This window comes from Phyllostomus hastatus, unplaced genomic scaffold, assembly GCF_019186645.2.
Source record: "Phyllostomus hastatus isolate PE091 unplaced genomic scaffold, TTU_PhHast_1.1 phas_contig_432, whole genome shotgun sequence".
In the NCBI taxonomy this organism is placed as follows: domain Eukaryota; kingdom Metazoa; phylum Chordata; class Mammalia; order Chiroptera; family Phyllostomidae; genus Phyllostomus; species Phyllostomus hastatus.
Window position 1 is genome coordinate 2,184,429 of NW_025333880.1, and position 26,609 is coordinate 2,211,037.

At 33.5% G+C, this 26,609-nt stretch overlaps 1 protein-coding gene across 6 annotated transcripts in view; it reads left to right on the forward strand.

Annotated features, from left to right (window-relative positions):
* The window catches only part of SYT1 (synaptotagmin 1), a 529,074-nt gene that overhangs the window by 156,400 nt on the left and 346,065 nt on the right, over nucleotides 1–26,609 (forward strand). For 4 of the 6 annotated variants that reach the window (XM_045845010.1, XM_045845009.1, XM_045845015.1 and 1 more), the window contains one exon: nucleotides 15,449–15,509. The exons of 1 other annotated variant lie outside the window; for it this stretch is intronic. The gene's annotated coding sequence lies outside the window, so the exon portion shown is untranslated. Of the gene's footprint in view, nucleotides 1–4,860; nucleotides 4,952–15,448; nucleotides 15,510–26,609 lie in introns of all 6 variants that reach the window. One more of the 6 variants, XM_045845011.1, reaches the window with a different exon arrangement.

Below are 26,609 nucleotides of genomic sequence, written 5' to 3' on the forward strand. Positions count from 1 at the left end.
AACTCTTCCCAAGAAGACTTTCTGTAAGGGCATCCTGACCCCGTGTAGGTGGAAAACTACTGACTTCCCAAAGATGGAGAGAGGAAGTATGTGGGGCGAACAGATGAAAACATGGAAGTCTCTAACCCAGTCTTAGGTAACTAGCAACGATTCTAGGAATCCTTGGTGTTGGACACAGAAAGGACTCATTTGCTAAAGAACAGTTTAGGAACTTATTTGCTGGGAACTGGGTTTAAAAGAAGTATGCTGCCAGCAAGGCAAACTCAAGGATGGATTGGAAAGCACCTACCGCAGGCTCCTGTTTGTGCCTCTGCCCAGTACCACAATCAATTGCAGCACCCAGGGCTGTGCTGCTTCAACAAGCAGAGATCATTCATGCCAAGATTAGCTACTGTATTATTATCCAAAGACAGAATTTGGCTTGACAGTATGTTAATGTAATTTGTAAGGTATCTTTATCGTTCTTGAGCCGTAGAGGCATGTATTCACTTAATAATCAAATATTAACTGAATGTCTACATGTAAAGTCCTAGACTAGGAGTACATTCTTGAGAAGTCTCTTCATTCATTCATTCATTCATTCACTCACTCACTCACTCACTCAATATTTACTAAGAAGTCTAATGAACCATACTTTCTAGGTGCTAAGAGAACAGAATTTGACTAAAATGAGCAACATCCGTGTTCTCTTGGAAGTTACTTTCTAGGGTACATTTCATTGTTCTTGTTGACCTTGACTATGATCTGTGCAAAGGAGATGCTGCAGTGATGTTTTGTTATGTTAGGTGTTATGTTATGCATACTTGTTATGTAGTAGTGCTTAAGGAAGGATTTGGATCAGAGAATGAAGCTAAAGTAGAATTTAGTCCAGCTTTGTTCCCTGTAATGACTTATTGTCTTCTTGAAGTCTTTCATGTTAGCTACATATTTTATTTTTTATTAGCTCCAGGATAAGGGGTACATAATTCTATATTTATTGTGACTTTGATAGTCAGCTGCAAAGCAGAACACACTTATTTAAAATATGCTTATAAAATGCTTCTTTAGGCAGATAGAATTCATACAGTCAGAAGCTAAAGCCCACAAGTGTGTACACTAATTAATTACTATGAATACCAAATGTGAGTATTGATTTTCTATCTAAAGTTCTATGCATAGTTTACCATTTAGGTAGCTCTGATTTGTTTAGAAGTATTTTGACATGGTATATGTATTAAACACCCAAGGCTGAATCAGAGTAATTTTCTCCTAGAGGCAAAAAAATTATCTGAACCATCACTTTTACTTCAATGTGAATCATGAGCCTCATCACCATGATTCCATTTCCTCTCAGTTGAATTTAAAAACTCTTAAACTCAAAGCCAAAATTTAATGACATTTGCTCCATAAGCTTTATAGAAGCATTGGGAAGCCTAAAAATGATGCTTAAATTATATTGAACCTTGGAGTTTCTAATATCTATTTTTAAAATCACCAGAAACTAAGTTGAATAGCTTGCTTTGGGAATGTTGTTCTAGACTGACAAATCTAGAGGAAAAAAATGAGAAGGACACCTTACATCAGCATTCTCGCTGCTATTTTACATTGCGGAATACAAGTGTGGCTTGATTCTTGCTTTCTTAGTCATAAATATGCATATATATGCATGTATTTGTACATACATGCATAGATATGCATTACATACATGTGTATAGACTTGTATTTTATTCCACATATACACTTTACATATATATGTTTGCATGAGTGTGTGTGCATGTGTGTAGAATCGCTACTTAGTGGTAGGAAGTGATGAAGACTGCCTGTCTGACTCCAGAGCTTTGTCTGTTCAGTTATTTATTTAGTACCACACACTATATTTGTATAACTGACCTTCGAAAATGTTTGTAATATTGATGCACATACACATGCTGGGAAATTTACTTTGATTTTGCTAAAGGGAAGTAGCTTATGTCTTTCTATGACTGTATACTTATTTCAAAATGAATCTTCCCCTTGGTGCTAGATATGGGGTACTGAGAATAGATATTTAAAAAGACCCTTGAAATACAAATGCCTTTAAATTATTTTAGTGAAGAATTACATTTTAATGCTTCATTGGTTAATATAATGCATCACTTATTTTAGTTTCTCATGATTTTTAAGGAAATATTACTATTCAAATGTTTCAGATAGCTGCCTTTTTAAAAAAAATTATTTTTATTTTTATAGAGAGGGGAAGGAAAGGAGAGAGGGAGAGAAACATCAATGTGTGGTTGTGTCTTGCACATCCCCTACTGGGGACCTGGCCCACAACCCAGGCATGTGCCCTGACTGGGAATTGAATCAGCAACCCTTTGGTTTGCAGGCCACACTCAATCCACTGAGCTACACCAATCAGGGCTACCTTTTCTAATTCTAAGTTAATATATTGGCTACAGCAGTTGATGCTTCTGTTTTAAGATTTTCAAGAAAAAAGTAAGTTATTAATCCATTGATGATGAGAATTATATGTGTTCCATAAATACATTCCAAGTACACAGAGTTATTATTGTCTCCCAACTAAAGTTGCTGGTTGTAGAAATAAGTGAAGACTCAAATGTGTGGTTGTATTCTGTAGGTGTTTCATGTATTTGTATGTTGTCACTAAAAAAATTGTCCATTCTCATCTATTTAACATGTTCTTTCCTAAAAAGAAAATACCATTCTACAATAAGGAAAAACAAAAATACATATTAAATAAACCACTGTGATTTTATTGAATAGGTTGGTTTATTTGCTTGCTTATTTCTTTTTAGCTATTAGAATACATTTAGAGCTGTTTGAAAATCCTCACAGCATTAAATACTGATGTGTTCTTTTTATACATTTTTATAGACCCCTTGGAATTATTCACAAAGTAATTTAACCTTAATATTTAAGAAATGCTTTACTGTGTTAAAGGAACTTGCTCGTATATTCTTGCTGTTTTGCTATTTCCTGAGCAAAGCCAGCTTCCCCTGCCTCGGGCTATTGAGCTTCCTGTTCTCTCTGCCTGGGAGGTCCTTACATAGCTGTCTTCCTTGGTTTCCTCTGATCTCTATTCAAATACCTTTCCAGAGTGGCCTTTCCTGACCATCCTACCTAAAGCCTCTCCTGCCTGCTTTCTGCTTAATTCACTTAAGCCTTACCTATCTATATTTTTTCTTTATAGCCTTTATTACTTATACCTGCAGATTTTCATCAATTCCATAAGGATAAGGACCTTGTAGGCTATATTCATCTCTGTTAACAGTGCCTATCCTATTGGAGATGCTCAAATTTTTTTAAGTAAAATAAAAAAATATAGATGATAGGTAGCTACAGAGACAGATATACATATACATATATACAGATAATATATACCTATAGATACAGATACAGCTATGTAGCTATATCGAGCTTATGTTGAATGAATGCAGGAGGCAAGTTGAAAACCAAAAGATTTAGGCATCTGACAACCCCACTCACTTGAAGCCAACATATGATGAAATAATATCACACCATGCTTCTAAACAAATAAATGTCTTTTTTTTCTCAGAAGTAGTCAAACTAAAGTATAATATGCTATAGATATTTTAACTTGGAACAATAAAAATAAATTATGGTTATAGGTTTAAAACCATAAATAATAAACTTTAAGATAAATTCTATTTGCAACAAATAATTTAAGGGCATAGCCTCACACCGATATTTGAATTTGCTTTAAATAAGTAGAGACCAGGTTGGCAAGGGAATTCACATGAACTGTTTGCTGAGTTTTATTGGTCAGCTACTCATTGGCAGACAAATACATTTAGTCCCCAGACATTTGAACTTGCTCATTTCTTTGTGTAGACATGGTATGAATTGATAAAGATCTCCTTATTGCATCAAGATAAAAGAACAAAAGAGACATATTGAATATCACCAAATTCATAAGGTGAAATTATTGCTTCCTTGTTCAAGTACTATTGCAGAAATACATGGTTACTTTTATCATCTCAAATATGTCTCCATGAAAAAATGTGCCAGAAACCTGCAGAAAAACAACACACTCTTTGTTGACAAGCCACTGAATTTCTTTTCTGTAAAGTTATCAGTGTTCTGCTAGCCCTGTCAGAGCTTATCAGATAGTTCTTAACTCCAATAGAAAAATATACTTTAAACATAATTTTCTCATATTATTGTTCTTCTTCTACAATTTTAAGTATAAATGCTGTAATATAATGTATGTTTCTAGCCAGCCTAATGCTTTAGAGGTTCAAAATCCAAATACACAGAATTAAACTAATATGGACAGAACTGACAGCTATTCAGAGTTTTTCCAGAGAAAAAAAATTAAAGCATACAAGTTTATTTTGGATATTTTAAGCTCCATGAGAGTAAAATCCATGTGTGTACTGTGAGCCTTTCTATCCATAGCAGATAGAAGTGGTACATAACAGAATCAATACATCTTTATTACATTAAAAATACTGCTATATTAAGGATCTCCCCTCAGAAAATTAAAGAATTTTAATGCAGTATTAGATATTTAGGTATCATTACTGAATGGTTAATGGTGCAGTCTTATTTTTGGTCAAAAATGTGCTTGATTTTTTCAATATGGTATTGGAAAGCAATGAAATATAGAAGCATAATAATTGTGTAGCTGGGTGAAGATTTTATGCTTTCCTTTAAGTAAAAACTACTTTACCTCTGACCTTGTCTCAAGAGCAATAGAATAGTTGAAATGGGAATAAGAAATAAAAAAATGTATGTAGGGGTTCCTGCCATTCAGCATGAAATAATAACAGTAATAGACTTTTCTAAGATTGTTATTTCAGAAGACTCATTTATATTAACAATAGCCACACAAATATTTCCTTTTTCTCTGTGTTGTAGTTGGAACACTACTTTCTTATTCAGGAAGCTGCACAAGATATATTTGGCTTCTGAAGTCCTACGTGGTAGTAGAATACTCTCTCATTTCTAGGTAATTTCTACTAATGCAAATATCAATTATGCTTTCAAACCTTTCAATATCTCACCCATGTGTGTTATGGGCAGTGCAGATTGGTTTTGTTTTATAGCCTTTGTTAATGCATTTGCAGACTGCATTGAAAAAGTCTGAGAAAATTACTCCATACATCAGCATCGACAGTGCAAATTGTTTTTGTTCTTTTCTTTTTAATCTATACACAGTGCTAGTCTACTATATTGTACAAATCAGGATAAAAAGTGACCAATGTAGTTTCTGGAAAGTTGTAGAATAGGAGCAAATATATTTTTTGAATGCTTCTCAAAACTGAGCAAGAAAAAGAGTAAATAAAATGGAATATGAAACCAAACATACACTGCCCTCTTCCTACCATCCAAATTCAGGAACATCTGCAACTTCTGACTTGATTAATTTAGTGTCACTTGTAAAATTTGTGAAATTAAAATACTTTCCATGCATGTAATGCTATTCTCTAGCTAATGGACCTTGAATGAAGTTTTATTTATGTAGATGTACTAAGTGTAAACATTGAAGATTACAGAGTAATTGCGGGTTGGTTAATTAATTATAGCTATAATATATTTCTTTAAGAAGTACTAAGGTAACATTTTGCAAGTAAAAATAATTTTATAGCCAGCTGTGTTATCCAAATAATGCTCTTCCTCTATACTCAGCCATGTGTAAAACAGTAACCTTAACTGGACATTACAAGGTTTCTAACCATTATCTAGTATAAATTCTAACACATGCAGTACCATTGCATTTAACATTCATGTCAAGCCTGCTTTCAGAGCCTACATTTACTTTTCTTTTTCCTCTTGGGTCTAGCTTGTCAGTGCCATACAGAACAAACTACAGGAAACTTTGATTTTAAATCAGGCAATGTCTTTCTCTTCAATCTGTTATGAATTTCAGTATTAAAAACACTTCCATGAAAGAAGCAAAAAAAGTTATAATTTAATATACTTTTAAAAATGTGCCTTAGCATATTTTGTTAGACTTTATCCCAATATTTTGCAGCGCCAAGTGAAATAGAACATTACCTAATTACAGGAATATTACCAAAGTGCTTCTCTATATTGATCTGTGCTCAGTGTGTGAGGTCTTTCACGTTAACTGGTTTTCATGGCACTTGCTGCTTTTTAATAAAGGAATGTGAAGGCTATGTGACATAGAAACAGCCTCTTAAGGTCATGGGTAATCTGTTAGAGTTTATCAGAACATTCTGGGGAATTGTATATTTTTGGCTTCAATATCCCTAATTCACCAAGTCAGTCAGCTCTTTCTCCCTGTTAAGTGGCCATCGTGTTAGTTCCCTGTCATATACTTTCATGTTAAACATATCACATGATTAATTAACCATGGCTCTTTCCCTTAAAACATGAAAGTGAATGAGTCATAATGGGCAAGAGTCTAAGGTAAGAGGGGTACCAGTTCTCCACCTGGGAAAAAGAAAAAGTAGGATAGTATAGAATAAGAATAATCTTCCGCTATTGGAATCCTGCCCTAGCTGTGCCTGTACATGGCAAGTATGTTCTGTACCTCTTTCCTTTCCATTGAGGGTCACAATATTTATATAATTATGTAAGTTTCATATAAAACTTTATGAAAATAGGTTAGAAATCTAAATAAATGTCATGGGAGATAATTGAAAATTATTTCCATGTCCTATATATTAACTAAACACCTTATAGGATTCAAGTAATATTTTCATACGCACATAAAAACAAGGAGCACAGATAGTTAGCATTAAGTCTGTCTATGAGTAATTGTAGCTCCCTCATTCAACTGCACCACAAGATTAGGAAGGTAGACTTTTAGTGAGACATGTACAGAAAGGAGACTGCCTGGGTTCTTCAAGAGTTTAATTCAACAAACAGTTGTTTAAAATCCCATATACTAGGCAGTGTACTAGGTTCTGTGAGTCTCTTGGAGAGCTTCCATTTTCATGGGGTTAAACAACAAAAACAGACTTTAACACAATGCACTAAGTGTTGTGATAGAGGTATGAATTGGAATTTTATGGTCAGGAACCTTTACTTCTACTTCTTTTTATTCCACACATTTTCAAGAAGAGTACTATAAAAACTGAAAACATTTGTTGAGATTTGCATGATGAAAGAGATGGAGCTGTGGTTTCACTCGGGGCCACCTCTATTATATTGACAATAAGACTGTGATTTGTATTCAGCTAGACAAAGGACTGTGCTTTCCATCAACTTCTCTCATCAAGTTCACTACTCTTAACATAGTTAGCATTGGAATGATTTCATTATGTTGACATTATAGTTCATGTTATGATTGTTAGTAAAATTAGAAATCCATATGGTAGATATTACACAGTCTCCATTAAAGTCCATTAAAGTGAATGATTATATGACTTTTCTGATTTTCTCCTCTACCAAGGATATAGAAGTGACTATAATAAAAAAAAGTTTCTTTTCAAAGATGACATGACCTTAAACTATAACTAAAGAGGCAATTACAATGTAGGGGATTTTATGGCAAATAATTCAATGATACCACTAAGAAATCATAAAAATTAACTTGCTATACCATGTAATTTCAAAAGAACTTTACTTTCAAATTAAAGGTTGGTTTTCTCAGTTGACCTTTCTATCACAGGGCCAAAAACTTCAGCCCTTTATAGCTCCTGCCTCCAAGGCAGGAATCATAGATTCCTACCTCCAAGGAAATTTGTTCTAAAGAATTAGTCCTAAGGAATCAATCTTGATTGTACTCTTTTTGTCAGTGGAAATTAGTTGCCATTCACATTAAACACTTAAAGGATCAAAGAACAGAACACTGAAAAAAACAGCTCACACCTATTATTGCCCCATTTAAGCTGCTGATATTCTAGTCATTATATCATTTCATGGGTGAAATGAGAGTCAATTTCAAACACAGGTAAAAGGGTGTCAAATTTTTTAATGAAATTTTATTGAAATCTCTCCCAAATCTCTTAAGCTAGAGTACCCAACTACTTTCTCTACTGAAAAACTCAGTATGGCAGCTATACATTCTGATGTAATTTGATTGATATTCTGTATTTCATTCAAATATATTTAAGTTTTTAAAACATCTTTGAATTGTTTGCAAAAACCGTTAATTTAGAATTTTATAGGATTACATTTATGGTCACTTTAAGAAAAGGAATTATTTTTATCAGAATTAGGTGGTTGTTCCTTACTTATGGCAAGCATCTTTTAGTAGCCTTTCCTCTGTGGTCTTTCCTATTTGTTCTTTTGTTTTCATCCACTCGTGGGAGAATCTAGAGACTAGCATTCTGAAACTATGACTTTGTACATGTTCACCTTCAGAATGAAAATCACATTCTGTTCTTTGAAATTCTTACCATTTCCATCCCCCATGCACCTAAATCTAAGAAGGAACTTTTAAAATATGTTTTCTCCAAAGCAGTTTGTTTTTACTTCTAGAACTTTTAGAATAAAAGAAGTGCTGTCCATTTAAAGAGTTAAGAGCAGGCTGTTTAAATTAACATGGATATCTGTGTTTTGAAGTCATCACATAGCATCTTTTGGCCATCCCCCTGAGATGACTGTCTTAACTTAGATATTCACTGAAATTTTTTGACTCTAATTAAGAAAAAATGCATCTCCGGACTTCCATGGCCATACAATTTTCTTTTCAGCCTAATATAATTTTACATGAACTATGTAGATGTTTGGACTTAAAAATAGCGTAACAGATGTTTTGTGCTTCTTACAAATATATCCTGAAGGTAATCCCACAATAGTAAATCCTCTTGTATAGATGATACTATTATGCTGATTTGGGAATATTTGCTTAATACAGGAATAATGACATTCTTTTAAAAGTTCCAGGAATAATGATGAATTTTTAAAAGGTTGCATGTTGAACATTCCTTGAGAAGACTTCTAATTTTAAGCTTTTTTGTTCCTTGAAGATTAGATATATTAAATTACTGTTAGAAATCAAAGGTACCTCAGTAAATATGTTCTTTTCCCTTAGGTTAGTATTGTTACCTCATTTACAGATAAAGCAATTAAGATGCACAAAACTTATTTGAATTTCTTTAGGTGATACAAACCTACAAAGTCTTAGAAGAATGTCTAGAAAATAGGTATTCTACCTTATTAAACTCAGTTCAGATACAACAGAGACTTTGTTACACAGGTAAAACAGGGTTCAGACACAGACACAGCTGAATCTAGATCCCAGTTTCAACATTTACAATACTAACTCTGAAGAAACTGAGAACTGAGTTCACTTATATGTAAATAGAGATTAAACACCTACATCACTACATCCTCATGAAGCTGAATGTGATAAATGTATGCAATCTGCTGAATTCAGTTTATTAAGGAGCAGTTTTAATTTTTTTAAATCATGCTGCTGCTTCAAAACCAGGCATTTAATTCCCCATAGTGAGTCTTGGAAGAGGGCAGTTTTCATGTGAATGTGAAGGTCCAGGACCCCTATGTACAAGTCAGTGTTGATCTTTGTATCTGTATACTCTTTTTATTTACCAGTAAGAAAGAGAGATAATGTCTTGAGAATAAAGATAACATAAGAAAATTCTTAGTTTCTATTTTATCTCTACATTGTTCCCTAAATAGATGTTAAATAGAGGAAACTGAAGGCCACTTCTTCTAGGCTATGTTTTGGTCTGGCCCTGAGCTTCCAGCTGGATACCTTCCCATGGTGCTAAACTGAACAAAATGCAGCAAGGCACTAACAATGAACCAATCAGCATAGAACTATAAAGATCTCGTGCCATATTCCAACATCCCACTTACTTGTTCAGTGACACATTGCTGGGCTTGAATTTGCAGCTAAACAAGGCATAAATAATTTTCTTGCTTCCCCACTCTCTCTACCCAACCAAAAAAAAAAAAAACCTGGGAAAGCTGAGTCAGCTTATTTTCATGTCTTGTCATTTTTACCAACAACCTCTGTCCTGTTAGGAAATGTACAGTTTCTACTGCTACTTTGGAGCCCCTTTAAATGTATTTGTTTGGCTTCTCCTTTCTATAAACTCAGAAATTATTCAACTATCTGTTATCCAAATATTGTCCATAGTCTCTAATTGTTAGAGTCCTGGAATCTATATAGAAATCAAAACCCTTTGAAAATAGTCCGGTTCTTTAGTGCTCTATCTCCGTGTGCCTTCCTTTTTGTTTCTTAACCCTTGCTGCCCACCGAGACACTAATTCTACCATCTCTCACACTCCAATATTCTCATAGGAATATTATCACACATAGTCTTGATTTGAACACAGAATTATAAGAAACATTGTGCTCTGTTCTGACAAACCTAGAAAAAGTGGTCCCTGCTCACCTCTGCAATAAATCAGACTGAAATGGCAAGCTTACTTCAGGTTACAGTTTCAGATGCCTTTACAGATGAATGACTAGAACTTCCTAGGTTTCAACAACAACATCAACAACAACAATAACAAAGTGGTTTATGCTTAGGGAAATCGGATGATGAGAAGTAAAGCAGGGGCTTCACAGGAGTCCCTGGATCATCCAACCATGCTTGATGGCCAGAAAGTCATTTTGGATAGCTGCCAATCAATAATACTCCCTTTGTTTTCCTGAGCTAAAAGTATATCCTGCCCATCTCCATGGACAGATGAGCACATTCGAAGTACTGCCTATTGTGGGAAAACACAAATTACAGAGTACGGCCTCCTCTAGTTGTAAATTTAAAATCATCATAGATGTATCCAAGAAACATAATGAGATCATGCTAAGTGAGGGCTAAATCATGTGTTATGGGACATAAGTGCTAGACCACCTTGTAGGAGAGCAAACACATGAGGAAGCCAGCGTTGATGGCCATGGACTTCATGGAGGTGTCAGCAACTATGCCTGGTGGGTCCGAATTAAATTCCATGAACTCAGTTCATGGCACTTATATGGGTTCTGCGTTTCTTCAACTTTCTCTTCTCTAAGATGGGTAGTGCTCATTCTCTAACATTGTAGTAAAAGAACATTTACATAAATTTCTGACAGTTGATGGCTTCTTTTGAATGCTCTTCAGTATTGTTCACTTAGGGACACCAGATGTAGACGCAGGGAGTGTGTAGAGTCATTTTGATAGTAATCAGAAGAACAGATAAAGATTTCTACAACTGAACGCATAGGCGTTCAGCAGTAGATATAGCAGTAGTGATATAGTGATATAGCAGTAGTACACATAATTGTCACTTTTTACATACCAAAACCATAAATCACCATTTGCATTCTCCTATATTAATGTTCCTTTCAATGGGATTTATTTTTCATTACTTGAATCAATGCATTGCTCTTTTATTCATCTTTTCTATTTTTTCCCATTTCTCTTCATTTAAAATTCATATCAGGCTATTCTCTTCTATAATAATGTTCACAGTTGCCCATTTTAATAAACAGAACCATTACAGAAATACTAAGAGCTGGAAGGCACCTTAGAGACTCAACTGTTCCCAGTCTCTCATTTCGCAGCTGACAAATTGAGGTCAAAATAGATTAAATGATTTGCCTAAAGTCATATGCTTTATAGAGGCACAGGCCTATTTAGGATTATATGACACTAAATTTTACTTTTGTCAATATATAATATTATTCACTCAATATTAATTTACATGGCAGGCACTATTCTAGGGGCTAGAGGCTAGTAAGAGGCCTCTATAGGCACAATATCGCCTCTGTCATGAATGTCTCTGTAGGGTTCTTCTCTTTCAGGTGCACTCACTGTGACTTTCTGTTATACCTTTTTATTTTAATAGTTTTATTTTTCACGCTTTGATAGTGTCCTTATCTTCACTTAGTCCAAATTAACTTCCTCAAGCTTTTCATTTAATTCCCTTCAGCCTTTTCAAGGTACAAACTGGCACTCCTGATTTAGTGCTATTCTGTCTCAATATCTGCCACCCCATTCTAAAAAAATTATTTTGAGTATAATGAAAGTGTTAAACATGGTTGAACCCAATATGTGATTATTGTAACACCAACTGTTCACAAATGTTTTAATATGTTTTGACTTGGATAAGAAAGTGTCAAAACAGAAAAATGAGTATACCCTTCCTTCATCCTGCCCCCTTTTTCTTCCATCTTGGTTGGTAAATATTTGCTTCTATCCTAGTGAGGACAGGCTGGAGGACTTACACCTCCTAAATGGCTGTCAATGGTTATACACAAAAGAGAAAAAATAGAAAAAAATTTTGCCATAATTATGAGGCACAATCTTCTGGCCTTCCACCTTTCTATCAGGAAATTCTATATTCTGTATTACTGCCTTTCTGCCAGCACCAGCACAAGTACCTGCAGTGATGGCATTGATTCATGGAACATTTGTTTGTTTATTCTGTTACTTGATTAATCATTTTTCTTTTACTGCCTGATACTCTCCCATAGTCTTCCAGATAAATGTCATTATCTTTTATAGTTATAGGCAGAATGAAACAATCTTGTGCTTAATGAACAAAATAAAAATAGCCACAGTTCAATCTAATGTTTTGTAGAGATACTAAAAAATGGCAGTTTATTTTTAATTAAAAAATAATTTTATAGTCTCTTTTTTGGTAATGTTTGTTTTGCTGTTTCAAACTCATAAAAAGTTGCAAATTAATATGTTTTTATATGCCCTTTACCTAGATTAACCAATAGTTTACATTTTGTCCTATATCATTCTCTCTCTCATGAAATATATATGTAATATATTACAAAATACACATAGTATATGTTATATATTATGTATTAAGTATATTATATATATGTGTGTGTATACACAATTCATGTATTTTCCCAAACCATTTGAGAATAAGTTGGTGACATGATGTGCCTTATCCTAAATACTTTACAAAGTACGGTTATCAAACACAGGGACAAAGATATATTACCATTTTATAATTCATAGTCCCTAATCAAATTTCATGTATTATCACAATACTCTCATTGATAGCTAATTATTTCTTCCTATTGGTCCAGGATCTAATCTAGAATCATGGGATGCACTTAGTTGCCATGCAATGCTTTATTATTTTTGTTTAAAAGCTTACATTCAGTCACTAATGACCTACATAGTGTCTCATTTTAGTATAACCTCTGCTTGCTGACTTCTCTTCCAAGAATAAGAATGTAAGCCAAAGCTGTCTAAAAAAATCCCTTAGGATTAGTGATTTCTGTGCTAAGAAAATGGCACGTCAATTTTGTAACTATGTTCTAACCACAAGTTTTGGCATTTCAGTAGGAGGGAGTGTAGGAAAGAAGAACCTGGCATTTATCCACACTTCGTAGTTTTGAAATTTAAAACTTGGAAGAGGGACTCTGTGGCCATTTCAGTCTGCTGAGGCTAACAGAATAGTGTCTACAAGGGGGCATATTGCAAGGATTCACAGTGCACAATTTAAATCCAACCCTAAATAAATGTTTCCCCCGCAAAAAATGACAAGAAAAGTCAGATTTGTAGTGTGCCGTGTTTTGCTTATTCTGTAAACAGAATTATGATCAGGACTACGAGCTCGCAGCAGTGAGCCTTCAGTCTCGGCCACTCGTCTTTTTTCTCCATGTCAGGTCTTCTTCTAAAACTGGATTAAAAGAACGTGAAACAGTCATCAGCTTTATTGACTATGAATGCATAGGACTTGTTTTGTGAAAAATACACAAACCTACCTAAACAGGCTCATTAAAAAAATAATTATATAAACATGCAGAGTGCCAAGTCTCAATACCAGGACTTTGCCTGAGTCAGACCTACCGATACCCATTACATTACTGAAAAGCCAGAGAGATGGTGGAGGGTGCGGAGTCATGCTGTGCTATTTTCACTTTTTTCTTCTAAAATAAAGAGAGATGTCTATATGTGCAAGAAACAGAAATTAGCTACCAGGAAAACACTAGACACATCTATATTCAACACATAGATTAAAAATAAAATCATTGTTTGTGCCCTACAGAGCAGGCTTGCTCATTCATCCTTGTGATAGATATGCATACAAAACCAAATTGAAATCAAATCCCTGCAGATGGCTCATAAGTCACAAAAACTGTTTAATCCTTTCACTGCATCCCTTAGGGAAGCCGGCCCCTTGGTAAGTAATAACGTACCATATACAGAATGTCAAGGGCTCTCTTAGTTTTTTAGTAGAACGCCTTCATTTTCTCTAATAGGTTTTTTCCCCCATAGTTCTCATAAAGAGCTCTCTGTCACTCTGTTACCTTAATATCTACATCTACAGAATTTCATCATAGTTTTTGTGTTTGTTTTAAATGTCAATAGAGTGAAACTATATTAAAAATCTTACCTAAAATTGATTGGGGCTCAAAGTCCTGTTTTAAAAGGCAGCCAGACAAATCTAAGTACCTTTTTACATTGCTCTTCCTAATGAATTTTACTAGAAAACAGTTGCGTTTCAAGCAAAAATTAAAGTGAAAGCAGACCTTGGAGGTGTAACCATTGAACAGATGCAGTACACACAGCTTTGGAACTACTGCTGTCACTTCAGATCTTTTCCGCTGAGTACTTATATAAGCCAATTGCCAGAGCTGCTGGCAGATAGTGTTTTCGTTGTTCTGTTAAAGACAGACATTGTAAGAACTCTTAAAACAGAGTAACATGCCCATTGTGAATCTATTTTTATATATTTCATTCCTTCTTGGTTTTCATTCTTCCTAAATTTTTTGAAGAGTATAATGAGAATTTATATAAAAAGGTACTTGTCTCTAACACTGAAATTTTCTATTTGTAAGTTGCTGACTTGTCAAGCCAAATCAGAAATTCTTGACATCTTTATTATATTAAAGCAATTCCTCATATGGACTCTTGAAAAGGACTTAATTTTCTTATCCTATAAACTGAACATTGTATTATTTCTACAATAATGTGAGATTAATTTTCTCCTTACCTCCGATGGGCTTATTTTATATAGTATATACAATATATACAGTATAATCTACTATCTGCCTAGATTGATCAATTGATCTATCTAGCTATTCTGGCTATCTATATGCTAACTAGTATAGGATTGTATCAGAACACTGATTTGACTCTGAAAATAGGCAAATATGTATAATATATAGAAGTGATCCTAACTTTAGTGAAAACATATAATCAAAAGTAACATGATATGTATACTGTTGATTTAAATAATCATACTGAATCTCAATATAGCACCAGGCATTACACTAATAATTGTATGATTCTTCTTTAATGAATATGATAATACAATATTCTCTAACAATGTCTGCCTAGGTTAGTATCACTTGTTTTCAAACTGAAAAACTGGTGTCGAAGCATAATTAACTTTTCAGAAAATCAGTGTATAAACTCACAGAATCTTGATCTCTAGCTCTTCAAACCAACATTAAATTCCTATCTATCTATGTATCATATTGTATTGTATTTGGATATATGCATTGCAAGACTTTCAAGAGTAGAAATATTGAATCATAAACTTTATTATATATAACAGTCTGAAATATTTGATTCTGAACTATGTGTATTGTATGTTTCCTTTTTAGAAAATAAAAAGAATCTGAGAGAAAACAGACACCAAAATACCCCAGAATTTCTAACATAACAGTAAGTACTTTAATGACATAATAATTATACAATTAAAAGAGCTTACAAAATTCTTTTACAGAAAAGTTCACCTTTCTATTTTCTAAGAAAATAAATTAACATACTAAGCAATACAGCCTTCTACACCTCATTTCAATTTACTGGAGTAAACTGAAAATCAGTTTGGCTATAATCCTCTTAGACAAGAGGCTAAGGTAATCCTTGTGATACATCTACGTGGCAGAAAACATTTGTGTCGATTCTATCATGTCTTTTAACTAGTATCACATCATTTTAAGTTCTAAAGAAGAAAAAATATAATAAAATTTAATCAGAGGGCCACGCATTTTTTGTATGTGGTACAGAATTTATTCATTTTGAACAAAATTTCAAACAGAATCAATATACTTGATGTGTTTATAGGCATGAACCAAGACTTATAAAACAAAGGCAAGTAGCTACAGGCTTATAGTTTACAGCGACATCTCATCAGGACATTTCCTTCTATCTCCTCACAACTAACTCGGACATCTTTTATAACATAGTTATTTGATAGCAATAATTATTTCCCTAAATATGTTGTTATTGAGCAAAATTAAATGCATTCTTGATATCCTTTTTATGGTAAAATTGGTAATATTATAATAATTTCCTAGATGTAAACATTATATATTTTGAATATGTGAACATCAAAATAACTTTTGAAAAGGTGGAAAAGTGAAATCCACATTGATGACCCATTTTATATCACATTTAATGCCATGGTTATTTTGAAATGAGTTTGCGAATGCAATTTTCCAAAATTTAAAACAAATGTTAATATAAAATGTAGTGAGTTAACAAAATGATATATGTAAATGGAAAGGACTGTGATATAAAATATTCATAATTTTTCTAGAACATGTACCCTTACATAATAAAATTTTCTAGCTTCCAAAAAACTTTAATGTATAAATCACAATTTAATTTAAATAAACATAATTGATCAAGGTTATAATGTCACAATTTCATTTCAGTAATTAAATATAACTAATTGAGGTTATGAAGATATAAATGTAATTCACCTTACATCCATCATTTTTACATTTGAGAGGAGCCATAAGAGAAGGCTGTTTCTTCACTTCCCTGCATAAGGACTGATCATGTCCAGCTTCATGTTACACGAAGCACTCCACCTCACTCTGCACTGTGGTTATGATGGCCACACACTTTACATCTGAGATTTATGAGGTCCAAAATTTTCGAAAGGTCTTTCTTCATTTGAAAAGTAAACTCCAAGTATGTGAAACACTGTTTTGAAGTGACAGAGCGGGTTATGAAATGAGTTTACGTAGTTCTGGGTGTAAGAAAGATAATTTAAGAATCAGATTTTTTCTATGATAAAAAGAAACTCTGCCAATTTAAATAAATTGCAAAATATGAAATAAATGAGCAATATTTTACTGACCAGAGACAGTCAAGTAAGTCATTCCAGCAAAGCATAAACATTTGCTTTGCTGGAACACCTTGCAATTGTCCCACAAGAAGACAAGTTTTGTTTTTCTATATATAATTCCACATTTAAACATAATTTCAGTTCTTTACATTACTCATAAAAAGGTTTATTTTTTTAATAACAGAATATTAAACTCTTATTCAAGAGCCAAATAATACCTATACTACCACCTCATAATTCCTTAGTATCTTATTATATTTCACTGTGAAAAGCCATCAGTGGCTATTTTTCTGGTCTAATTTATCTTAAGTTATTTGGTCTATTATTCAGATATGACACATAAGTTATGTGACTCAAATTGTAATTTTCATAATTATACAGGAATTTTATTTAGTATGGCAAACTTTGTAGGGAACTGATTCCAGCAATAAGATCTGCTCCTGAAAATAATAGTAGAGAAAATAATGTGCATGTTTTCCATAAAGAAATCATTGCTTTTCTTGGTACATTTGTGGTTTTTTCTTTCAGGTTTTGTCTTTCATTTAAGAACTACATACTAAATCACACATAAATAACTGTAAGGCAAAATAACTCCTAATTCAAGCCCAAATAATAAAAAGTATAATTTATTCTTTAAAACTTTTATAAACTGTTTATGAATAGAAATACACTTTTATAAACTGTTTATGAATAGAAATACTCTGAATTAAAATGATACTGTCAACATACATGTCATTAGATATGTCTTGACCATCAAAGAGTTCATAGGTTCGAGGTGTCAGTATGTAGAATAAAGCATAATATAAGGTGAACACATTGGGTAATATAGTGACTTTTTTCTAGTCTTACTATGGAAAACATTCCTGTGTTGTATGCCCATAAATAATAAATGAGTTTTTACTATTTGTATTTGAATCAAACTTATAAATGAAAGATTTTTAATATAAAAAGCCAGACAAATATCTATAATTTTCTCTCAAAGCGTATAGCTTAGAAATGATTGGGTAATTGATTAAAATATTACCAAAGATCTTTAATACGCATTGAACTTATTTCACAAAAAGTTTTGTGCTTAAGGAAAAGAACTATATGAAATTATATTTTAAAATAATTTTTCTCTCAATTGCTGAACACTCAGTGGAACTTTCAAGAACTCCATGGGTTGTCTCTCTATAGACTCTGAATACAATAGGTAATCATTACAAAGAGGATGCATTAAAAAAATATTCAGAAGCACAGTAGTGCTTCTTGGAAACTATTCATATTATCCTAGATTTACTAAACTTCTTTAAATACTGGTGGAGGTTGATGTTCTCACTCAAAGCATGGTTAGTATTAACTATCTTGCTTTCCTGGCACACCAAATAGAACAAGAATTATTCAAATAAGAAAGGTCCTAATGGAAAGTGGATTTTAACTAAGAAACCATTGTGTGGTTTATTAGGGAATAAATATTATTTTCAAATTCCCATCAGAAGTTTAATTTAGGAACTATAACTTCTGGCCAAGATGGAGGCATAGGTAGATACACTTTGCCTCCTCGCATAACCGAAAGAAGGACAACAACAAATTTAAAAACAAAAAACAACCAGTACTGACAGAAATTTGAACTGTATTAAAGTCCAACAACTAAGGAGTCAAAGAAGAAACATTCATCCAGATAGGTAGGAGGGACAGAGACAGGCAGTTGGGGTGGAGAGGACTCGAGGTAAAGCAGCGGCTGGAGGATGGGGTGGTCCTACATTTGCATGCAGATAAACCAAGAGGAACAACTGGGACTGAGATAGGCTGCGCAACCCAGGGTTCCAGCACAGGGAAATGAAGCCTCAAAATCTCTGTCCAAAAAAATCTGGGGGGGTTGAGGTGCCAGGAGGAACTCCCAGCCTCACAGGAAAGTTTATTGGAGAGACCAACAGAGTCTTAGAATGTACACAAACCTGCCCACCCTGGAATCACACCAGCAGGGCCTAATTTGCTTTTGGGTACTGGAGGAAGTAACTGAAAGCCACCCAAGAGCTGAGCAAGAGGTTTTGTTCCCTCTCTGACCCCTCCCCCACATATAGCACCACAAAGCAGTGATGTTGGTTGCCTCACCCTGGTGAATCCCTAAGGCTCTGCCCCTTACTATGCAACTAGTGAGCCAAGACAAAAAAAAAATATGGCCTAAATGAAAAGACAAACCAAAGCTCCAGAAGAAATACAACTAAGCAATGAAGAAATAGCCAACCTATCAGATGCAGAATTCAAAACAGTGGTAATCAGGATGCTCACAGAAATAGTTGAATATGGTCACAAAATAGAGGAAAAGGTGAAACATATGAAAAGTGAAGTAAAGGTAAATTTACACAGAACCAAGAGTGAAGGGAAGGAAACCAGGACTCAGATCAGTGGTTTGGAGCAGAAGGAAGAAATAAACATTCAACCAGAAGAGAATGAAGAAACAAGAATTCAAAAAAATGAAGAGAAGCTTAGGAAAGTCCAGGACAGCTTTCAACATTCCAGCATCTGAATTGCCAGAAGGAGAAGGAGAAGAGCAAGAAATTGAAAACTTATTTGAACAAATAATGAAGGAAAACTTCCCTAATCTGGCAAAGGAAATAGACTTCCAGGAAGTCCAGGAAGCTCAGAGAGTCCCAAAGAAACTGGACTCAAGGACGCATACATCAAGGCACATCATAATTACATTAACCAAGATTAAAGATAAGGAGAGAATCTTAAAAGCAGCAAGAGAAAAGGAGACAGTTACCTCCAAAGGATTTCCCATAAGACTAGCAGCTGATTTCTCAAAAGAAACCTTGCAGGCAAGAAGGGGATGGAAAAGAGTATTTGAAGGCATGAAAGGCAAGGACCTACATCCAAGATGACTCTATCCAGCAAAAGTGTCATTTAGAATGGAAGGGCAGATAAAGTGCTTCCCAGATAAGGTCAAGTTAAAGGAGTTCATCATCACCAAGCCCTTATTAAATAAAATGTTAAAGGGACTTATCTAAGAAAAAGATGATCAAAGATATGAACAATACAATGACAACAAACCCAACTATCAATAACTGAACCTAAAGAAACAAAAACAAACTAAGCAAACAACTAGAACAGGAACAGATTCATAGAAATAAAGATCACATGGAGGGTTACCAGCAGGTAGAGAGTGGGGAAAGAGTCGGGGAAAAGGTACAGGGAATAAGAAGCACAAATGGAAGGTACAAAATAGACAGGGAAGGTTAATAATAGTGTGGGAAATGGAGAAGCCAAAGAACTTATATGTATGACCCATGGACATGAACTAAAGTGGGAGAAGGATAGTGGGAGGGGGATACAGGGTGGAGAGGAAAAACTGGGACAATGGTAATAGGATAATCAATAAAATATATTTAAAATGGAGAAGTGTAAAAACAAGAAGTTTAATTTAATCAATAAGCCTTTGTAATTTAAATGTAAAGTTGTGTGGATGTGCAATAGTAGCATACAGCTAGGAAAAATATAGCTATCTTGTCTAATAGTCTCATTTTACAGACGTTACTTCCTTTAATATCCTTTTTCATAGAAGGACACATCAGTCATTTCTTCCAGCTCAATAGCTGGTGGCGAAATAAAAAAAATTCTGACTTAATTATCTACTGTCTATTTGTGCTATCTGCCATGTTAACTGAAAGTGCTTATATAAAAAAATAAGTGTCTGGAAATTGGTTCAAGACACCTCTTAAAATTTGAACTTCCTATATTATTATGGTTTTATAGAGGATGAAAATGAGAACTGAAAGCTTTATAAAGTTAGCCTAATTGGTAAATGGCAAAGCTACCACTTGACTTCAGCTCTGTTTGATGAGCCCTTCCTTTCTAAGTAATCACTCTTAACTAAACCCACTACATCTGGTGAAGGCAAGGGATAGATCATTCTCCTGTATGGATGATGGCATGGTGGGAGAAGGTGGACATAATGAATATATCACTTTTAAAATGTAGTTGGTCTATGCAAAATACTTGTGACATACATATAATGTTTTCTTTATTGCTTACCATCAATAAACACTAGACTGCATCATGTGTTTGTCCTTCAAAGGCTAAAATATTAAACCACAATAGGATAATTTAATTATTAAAGATAGCTATCTTTAGATAGAATAAGTAGAATCAAAGTTGAAATGAATGATAGCCACAAGTATGAAAGGTCACCTAAGGGGGGAAAAAACTGTATTTATTTTGTTTATAAGGTAATAACAATAAAATGGATGCTTACAATATTTTCTTAGATACCTATGCTTATTACATTATCTGGCCTTACTCCCTTTAAAATATTTGGTACAACTCTGGAAATTCATTCTTTATTCAATAGTTGCTATTTACTGAGTAAAGTACCTACTGTATACATTGTCCCAGGTGTTGGAGATGTAAGAGTGAATAAAGCACAGCTTCTCTTATTGTGGCTTACAATTAGAGTAATTAGCAATACTGGAATATATACTTTATAAAAACAATAGTACTACTTAGACTTACAGTAATAGATATCTTTTTAAGATGTGCATCTGATTTGTATTATAGTCACAATCACTTTATGTTTTTATTTACCAAGTGGTAGAAAACTGTCACTTTCTGTAGTACATCAGGTTAAGATATGTTTCTCACAGTCATTATCATTCATGATAAACCTAATGCTACTACTTCATGACTTAGGGGAGTTGTTTAGAAGACTAAAGAAGGAACCTTCTCTAATCTTGGCTCTGGCTTTGGAAACTCACTCTCAGTGTTCAAATTCCAGCTCCACTACTTATTAGAGCTGTGGGACATAGGGCAGTTTAGTAGACCTCCATTTGTTTTAATTTCTTCATTGAGTAATTGTAATAATCAAATGAGTTAAAGATATGCAATGATTTTATTTATTTATATAACAGTATCAAGTTGATAGTAGGTGTTATACTGAATTTAGCTATTATAATTATTCAATAAAATTTAGTCCATTACTTCTAAAAATAATAATCTTTGATTTGGATGCTCTCATTGATATTAGTTTTTACTTTAAAAAACTTTATCATCTTTCATAACTGAAATATAACATATGGTTATAGAAGGAATGAAATGGAAATGCTTTAAAATCATTAAGATTGTTTTGAAGATATCACATAAAGTTTAAAATTAATAAGATTTTAAAACAAATGATTCATCTATCTGACCAATTAATGCTAATTTTGATCTACTCTAACATTCTGATTTATTTACTTTTCTGTCCTTACCAGAGCATTATTTGGGGTTGTATTATTTGTTTTATAATTAAGACCATTGTCCATGGACAAATGAGCTGTGTTTGGGTCCTATTTCAGCCACTTACTTGCTGTGTGACCTCAGAGAGACAATTTAACCTCTTTGTCTTAATATCTCACCTATAAAAATGAAGATAATTAATCCTGTGTAAAGGTCTCATATGAGAATTCCAATACAGCTGACCCTTGAAAAACATTTGAATTGTATAGGTCCACTTATGTATAGATTTTTTTCAATGAACATGCAGTTGACCCTTCTTATCCCTGAATTTAACCTTCATGGATTTAGCCATCTGCAGGCCAACTGTACATGCTTATTGTGTTTATTATAGAGGTTAATAAAATAACATCAACAAAATAGAAATTCTGTTGCTATATTTGCCAAAGGAGTTACATTAAAGATAACTTCTTTGTGATATTAAAGGGGCATTCTTTAAAAATTTTAAAACAGATACAAGTCTGCAAGGAATAAAGAGGAAGGAAAATGTGAAGGAAGAAAAAAGTGGAGGATGGTCAGAAATCTTGAATTCAAGATGAAATTTGGTTTTGATACAAGAGGGAGGCCTCCACCATGAGCTCTCACCTTGAAGGTTTCCTCCTCAAAGCAAATACTGAAATTAGACAAGGTGGATAGTATGACTCCTTTTCAGAGAGGTCAAAAGTAAGACTTGACCAATCATCTATCAAAGGATACTTTGGTCATTTCCATGTCTTGGCTACTATGAATAATGCTGCAATATCTTTGCAAATAAATGTTTTCAAATTTTTCATGTAGCTACCCAGAAGAGTATTGCTGGGTCATATGGTAACTCTCTTCTTAATTTTTTGAGGAACCTCCATACTGGTTTCCACAGTGGCTGCACCAGTTTGCATTCTCACTAGCAGTGGATGAGGGTTTCTCCACAACCTTGCCAACACATGTTATTACTAGTCTTGTTGAGAACAGCCATTCTTATAGGTGTGAGGTGGTATCTCATTGAAGTTTTAATTTGTGTTTCCCTAATAGCCAGTGAAGTTGAGCATTTTTTCATATAACTGTTGGCCATTTGTATGTCTTTTTGGAGAAGTGACTGTTTATATCCTCCGATGGTGAGTTAAAGAGGATGTGGTGTTTGTGTGTATGTATGTATGTATATGTATATATGTATATATTTATATGAATACTACTGAGTCATAAAAAGAGATGAAATACTGCCATTTCTAAAAATATGGATAGATCTTGAGAATATCATGTTAAGTGAAACAGACAGAAAAAGACAAGAACTATATGGTTTCACTCATATGTTGTATATAAAACTGAAAGTAACTAATGGATCACCAAACAAAAGCTCACTGACAAAGACAATGGTATGGTAGTTATCAGAGAGAAAGGGACATAGGAGAACAGTAAAGAACAAAGTGGTCAAACATATGGTGATGGAAGGAGATGGTATTTTGGGTGGTAAAAACACAATGCAATATATAGATATGTATCATAGAATTGATTACTTGAAACCTATATAATTTTATTAATCAATTATACTCCATAAATTTGATCAAAATTTTTTCAAAGAAAGACTTGACATATTGATATGAAAGGTACCAAAAAAGGCTTTATGCCCTACCCAAAAAATACTTCCTTTGGAGTCAAAAATGGAGTTATTTTCTCCAGAGAAAATCAACCTAACTACATTGCAAATTTTCAGAAATAAATTACATTCAAGACATGGAATTACATGGACCATTTTAAAGGACAGTTTTATATTAGTGCATAACAAAATTATTCATTTTCCTTTAAAAATTAAATAAAATTTAGTGTGATATCTGACATTAAGATAACAAAATTATTTTCTTACTAAGGAAATTTCAAACAACAAAATTGTTTATTTTGCTACTTTTTCCTTCATGAGAAATAATGTTTTGATTTTTCTCATTTTAGTACTTTATTTTCCATCACTAAATTTTATATCCATCATTTTCATTTAGCTTCATTGTTTAGGTTCTTCTTTACAAATACTTTAAAAAATATCTTTATAATAGTGAGGTGGAATAGCAATATTAATGCTGCTCCCCATTTTAATGTCAAATCTTGTTTTGCCTCTAAGTAGCAGTATATAAAATTAATCTGCAGAAATCAACTGCATTTTTATATGCCAATTACAAACTAACAGAAAGGGAAAATAAGAAAACAACCCCATTCACAATTTCTACAAGAAGAATAAAATACCTAGAAATAAACCTAACCAAAGACGTAAAGTACCTATACTTGGTAAATTATAAGACACTGAAGAAAGAAACAGAAGATTGCTTTTGGGTTTTGGGATACCCAAAGCAATCTAGAGACTCAATGCAATTCCTATCAAGATTCTAATGACATATTTCACAGAACTAGAACAAATATTTCACAAATTTATATGGAACCACAAAAGGTGCCACATAGCAACAGGGATCCTAAGAAACAGAAACAAAGTTGGAGAAACAAAATAATATAGTTTTGTATTATTAGCTACTAATAATATGTAACTATACTATAAAGCCATAGTAATCAAAACAGGATGGTACTGGCATAAAATAGACACATAGATCAATTAACAGAATAGAGGGCCCAGAAATAAACCCACACCTTTATAGTCAATAAATATTTGATAGAGGAAGCAAACGCATACAATGGGCTAAAGATAGTTATTCAATAAAGTGCATTGGGAAAATTGGACAGATACCTGCAGAAAAATGAAAGTAGACCACCTTCTTATACCGCACAGAAGAATAAACATTCAAAATGGATCAAATACTTAAATGTTAGACCCAAAACCATAAAAACCATAGAAGAAAACATAGGCAGCAAAATCTCAGGCATTGCTCATAGCAATATTTTATGAGATATATCTCCCCAGGCAAAGGAAACAAAACAAAAAAATAAAGGAATGGGACTACGTCAAACTAAAAGGTTTTTGCACAGCAAAGGAAAACATCAACAAAATAAAAAGACAGCTCACAGAGTGGGAGAACATATTCACTGACACACCTGACAAGGGGTTAATATCCAAAATATGTTAAGAACTTTGAAAACCCAACACATGTGCACACAAAAACAAAAACAAAACAATGGGATAAAAAGTGGGCAAAGGACCTAAATAGACACTTCTCCAAAGAGGACATACAAATGGCCAATAAACACATGAAAAGATCCTCAACATTACTAATCATCAGTGAAATACAAATTAAAGACTCAAGGGATCATCTCACACCTGTCAGAATGACTATCATCAATAAACAGACAACAAGCGCTGGTGAGGATGTGGAAAAGGGAACCCTTTTGCACTTGCACTGTTGGTGGGAATGTAGACTGGTGAAGCCACAGTAGAAGGCAATATGGAGATACCTCAAAAAATTAAAAGTGGATCTGCCTTTCGACCCTGCGATCCTACTTCTAGGAATGTATTTGAAGGAACCACCAAAACACTAATTTAAATGAACATAAACACCTCTATATTCACTGCAGAATTATTTACACTCACCAAGATATGGAAGCAGCCCAAGTCTCCATCTGTAGATAAATGAATAAAATAATTATGGGACATTTACACAATGGAATACTACTTGACTGTAAAAAAGAAGAAAATTTTACCCTTTGCAACAGCATGGATGGACCTGGACAACATAATGCTAAGTGAACTAAGCCAGGCAGAGAAAGACAAATACCATATGATTCCACCCATATGTGGAATCCAATGAACAAACTGAACTAACAAGAAAAACAGAGACAGACTCATAGATGGAGAACAGATGACCACTAGTGGGGCGTGGAGGGAGTGGAGGGACTGAACAAAAAGGAAAAAGGACTCAACAGAGTGGTGATTGCTAGGGAAAGAGGGGGTTTAAGGGGACTAAATGGTAATGGAAAAGAAACAATAAAAAAGAACATTACTGTACTTTTAAAGACAAAAAAAACAAAGATAAGCATGTCCTAATTTAGTAATAACTATTCCTAAATCATCAAAATATAATTTATGGTATAAAGCATTTTACTTATTTTCTCAAAATTTAACCCTTACATAACTACAATTTTCTTTTGTATCTAAAATATGAAAAATCTGTTTCAGCATATGCTCCATTGTACATTTAAGCAATTTATGTTCCCTATTATGATTAGTGTGAATTGTTTCACCCTGCTATTGTTTTTTTTTTTCCATTTTCAAAAGAATCCTGGCAAAGCCTATGTTTATGAACTGGTACAAAATGTTTGAGTGTGAGGAAATAATCCCTCTAAACAAATGATCAAACTGCACTGATTTGCTAATTCAATGACCCCCAGGGTGAAGTTATACAAATTTTCAATAGTATGGAATGTTTTTTAAGAACTAATTCTTAGCAGCAGTTTGGTAAATTGCTCAGGGTTTTTGCTTATCCATTTATGTTTGAGTTTAGTGTTGGCACAATTTGCTATAATATCTC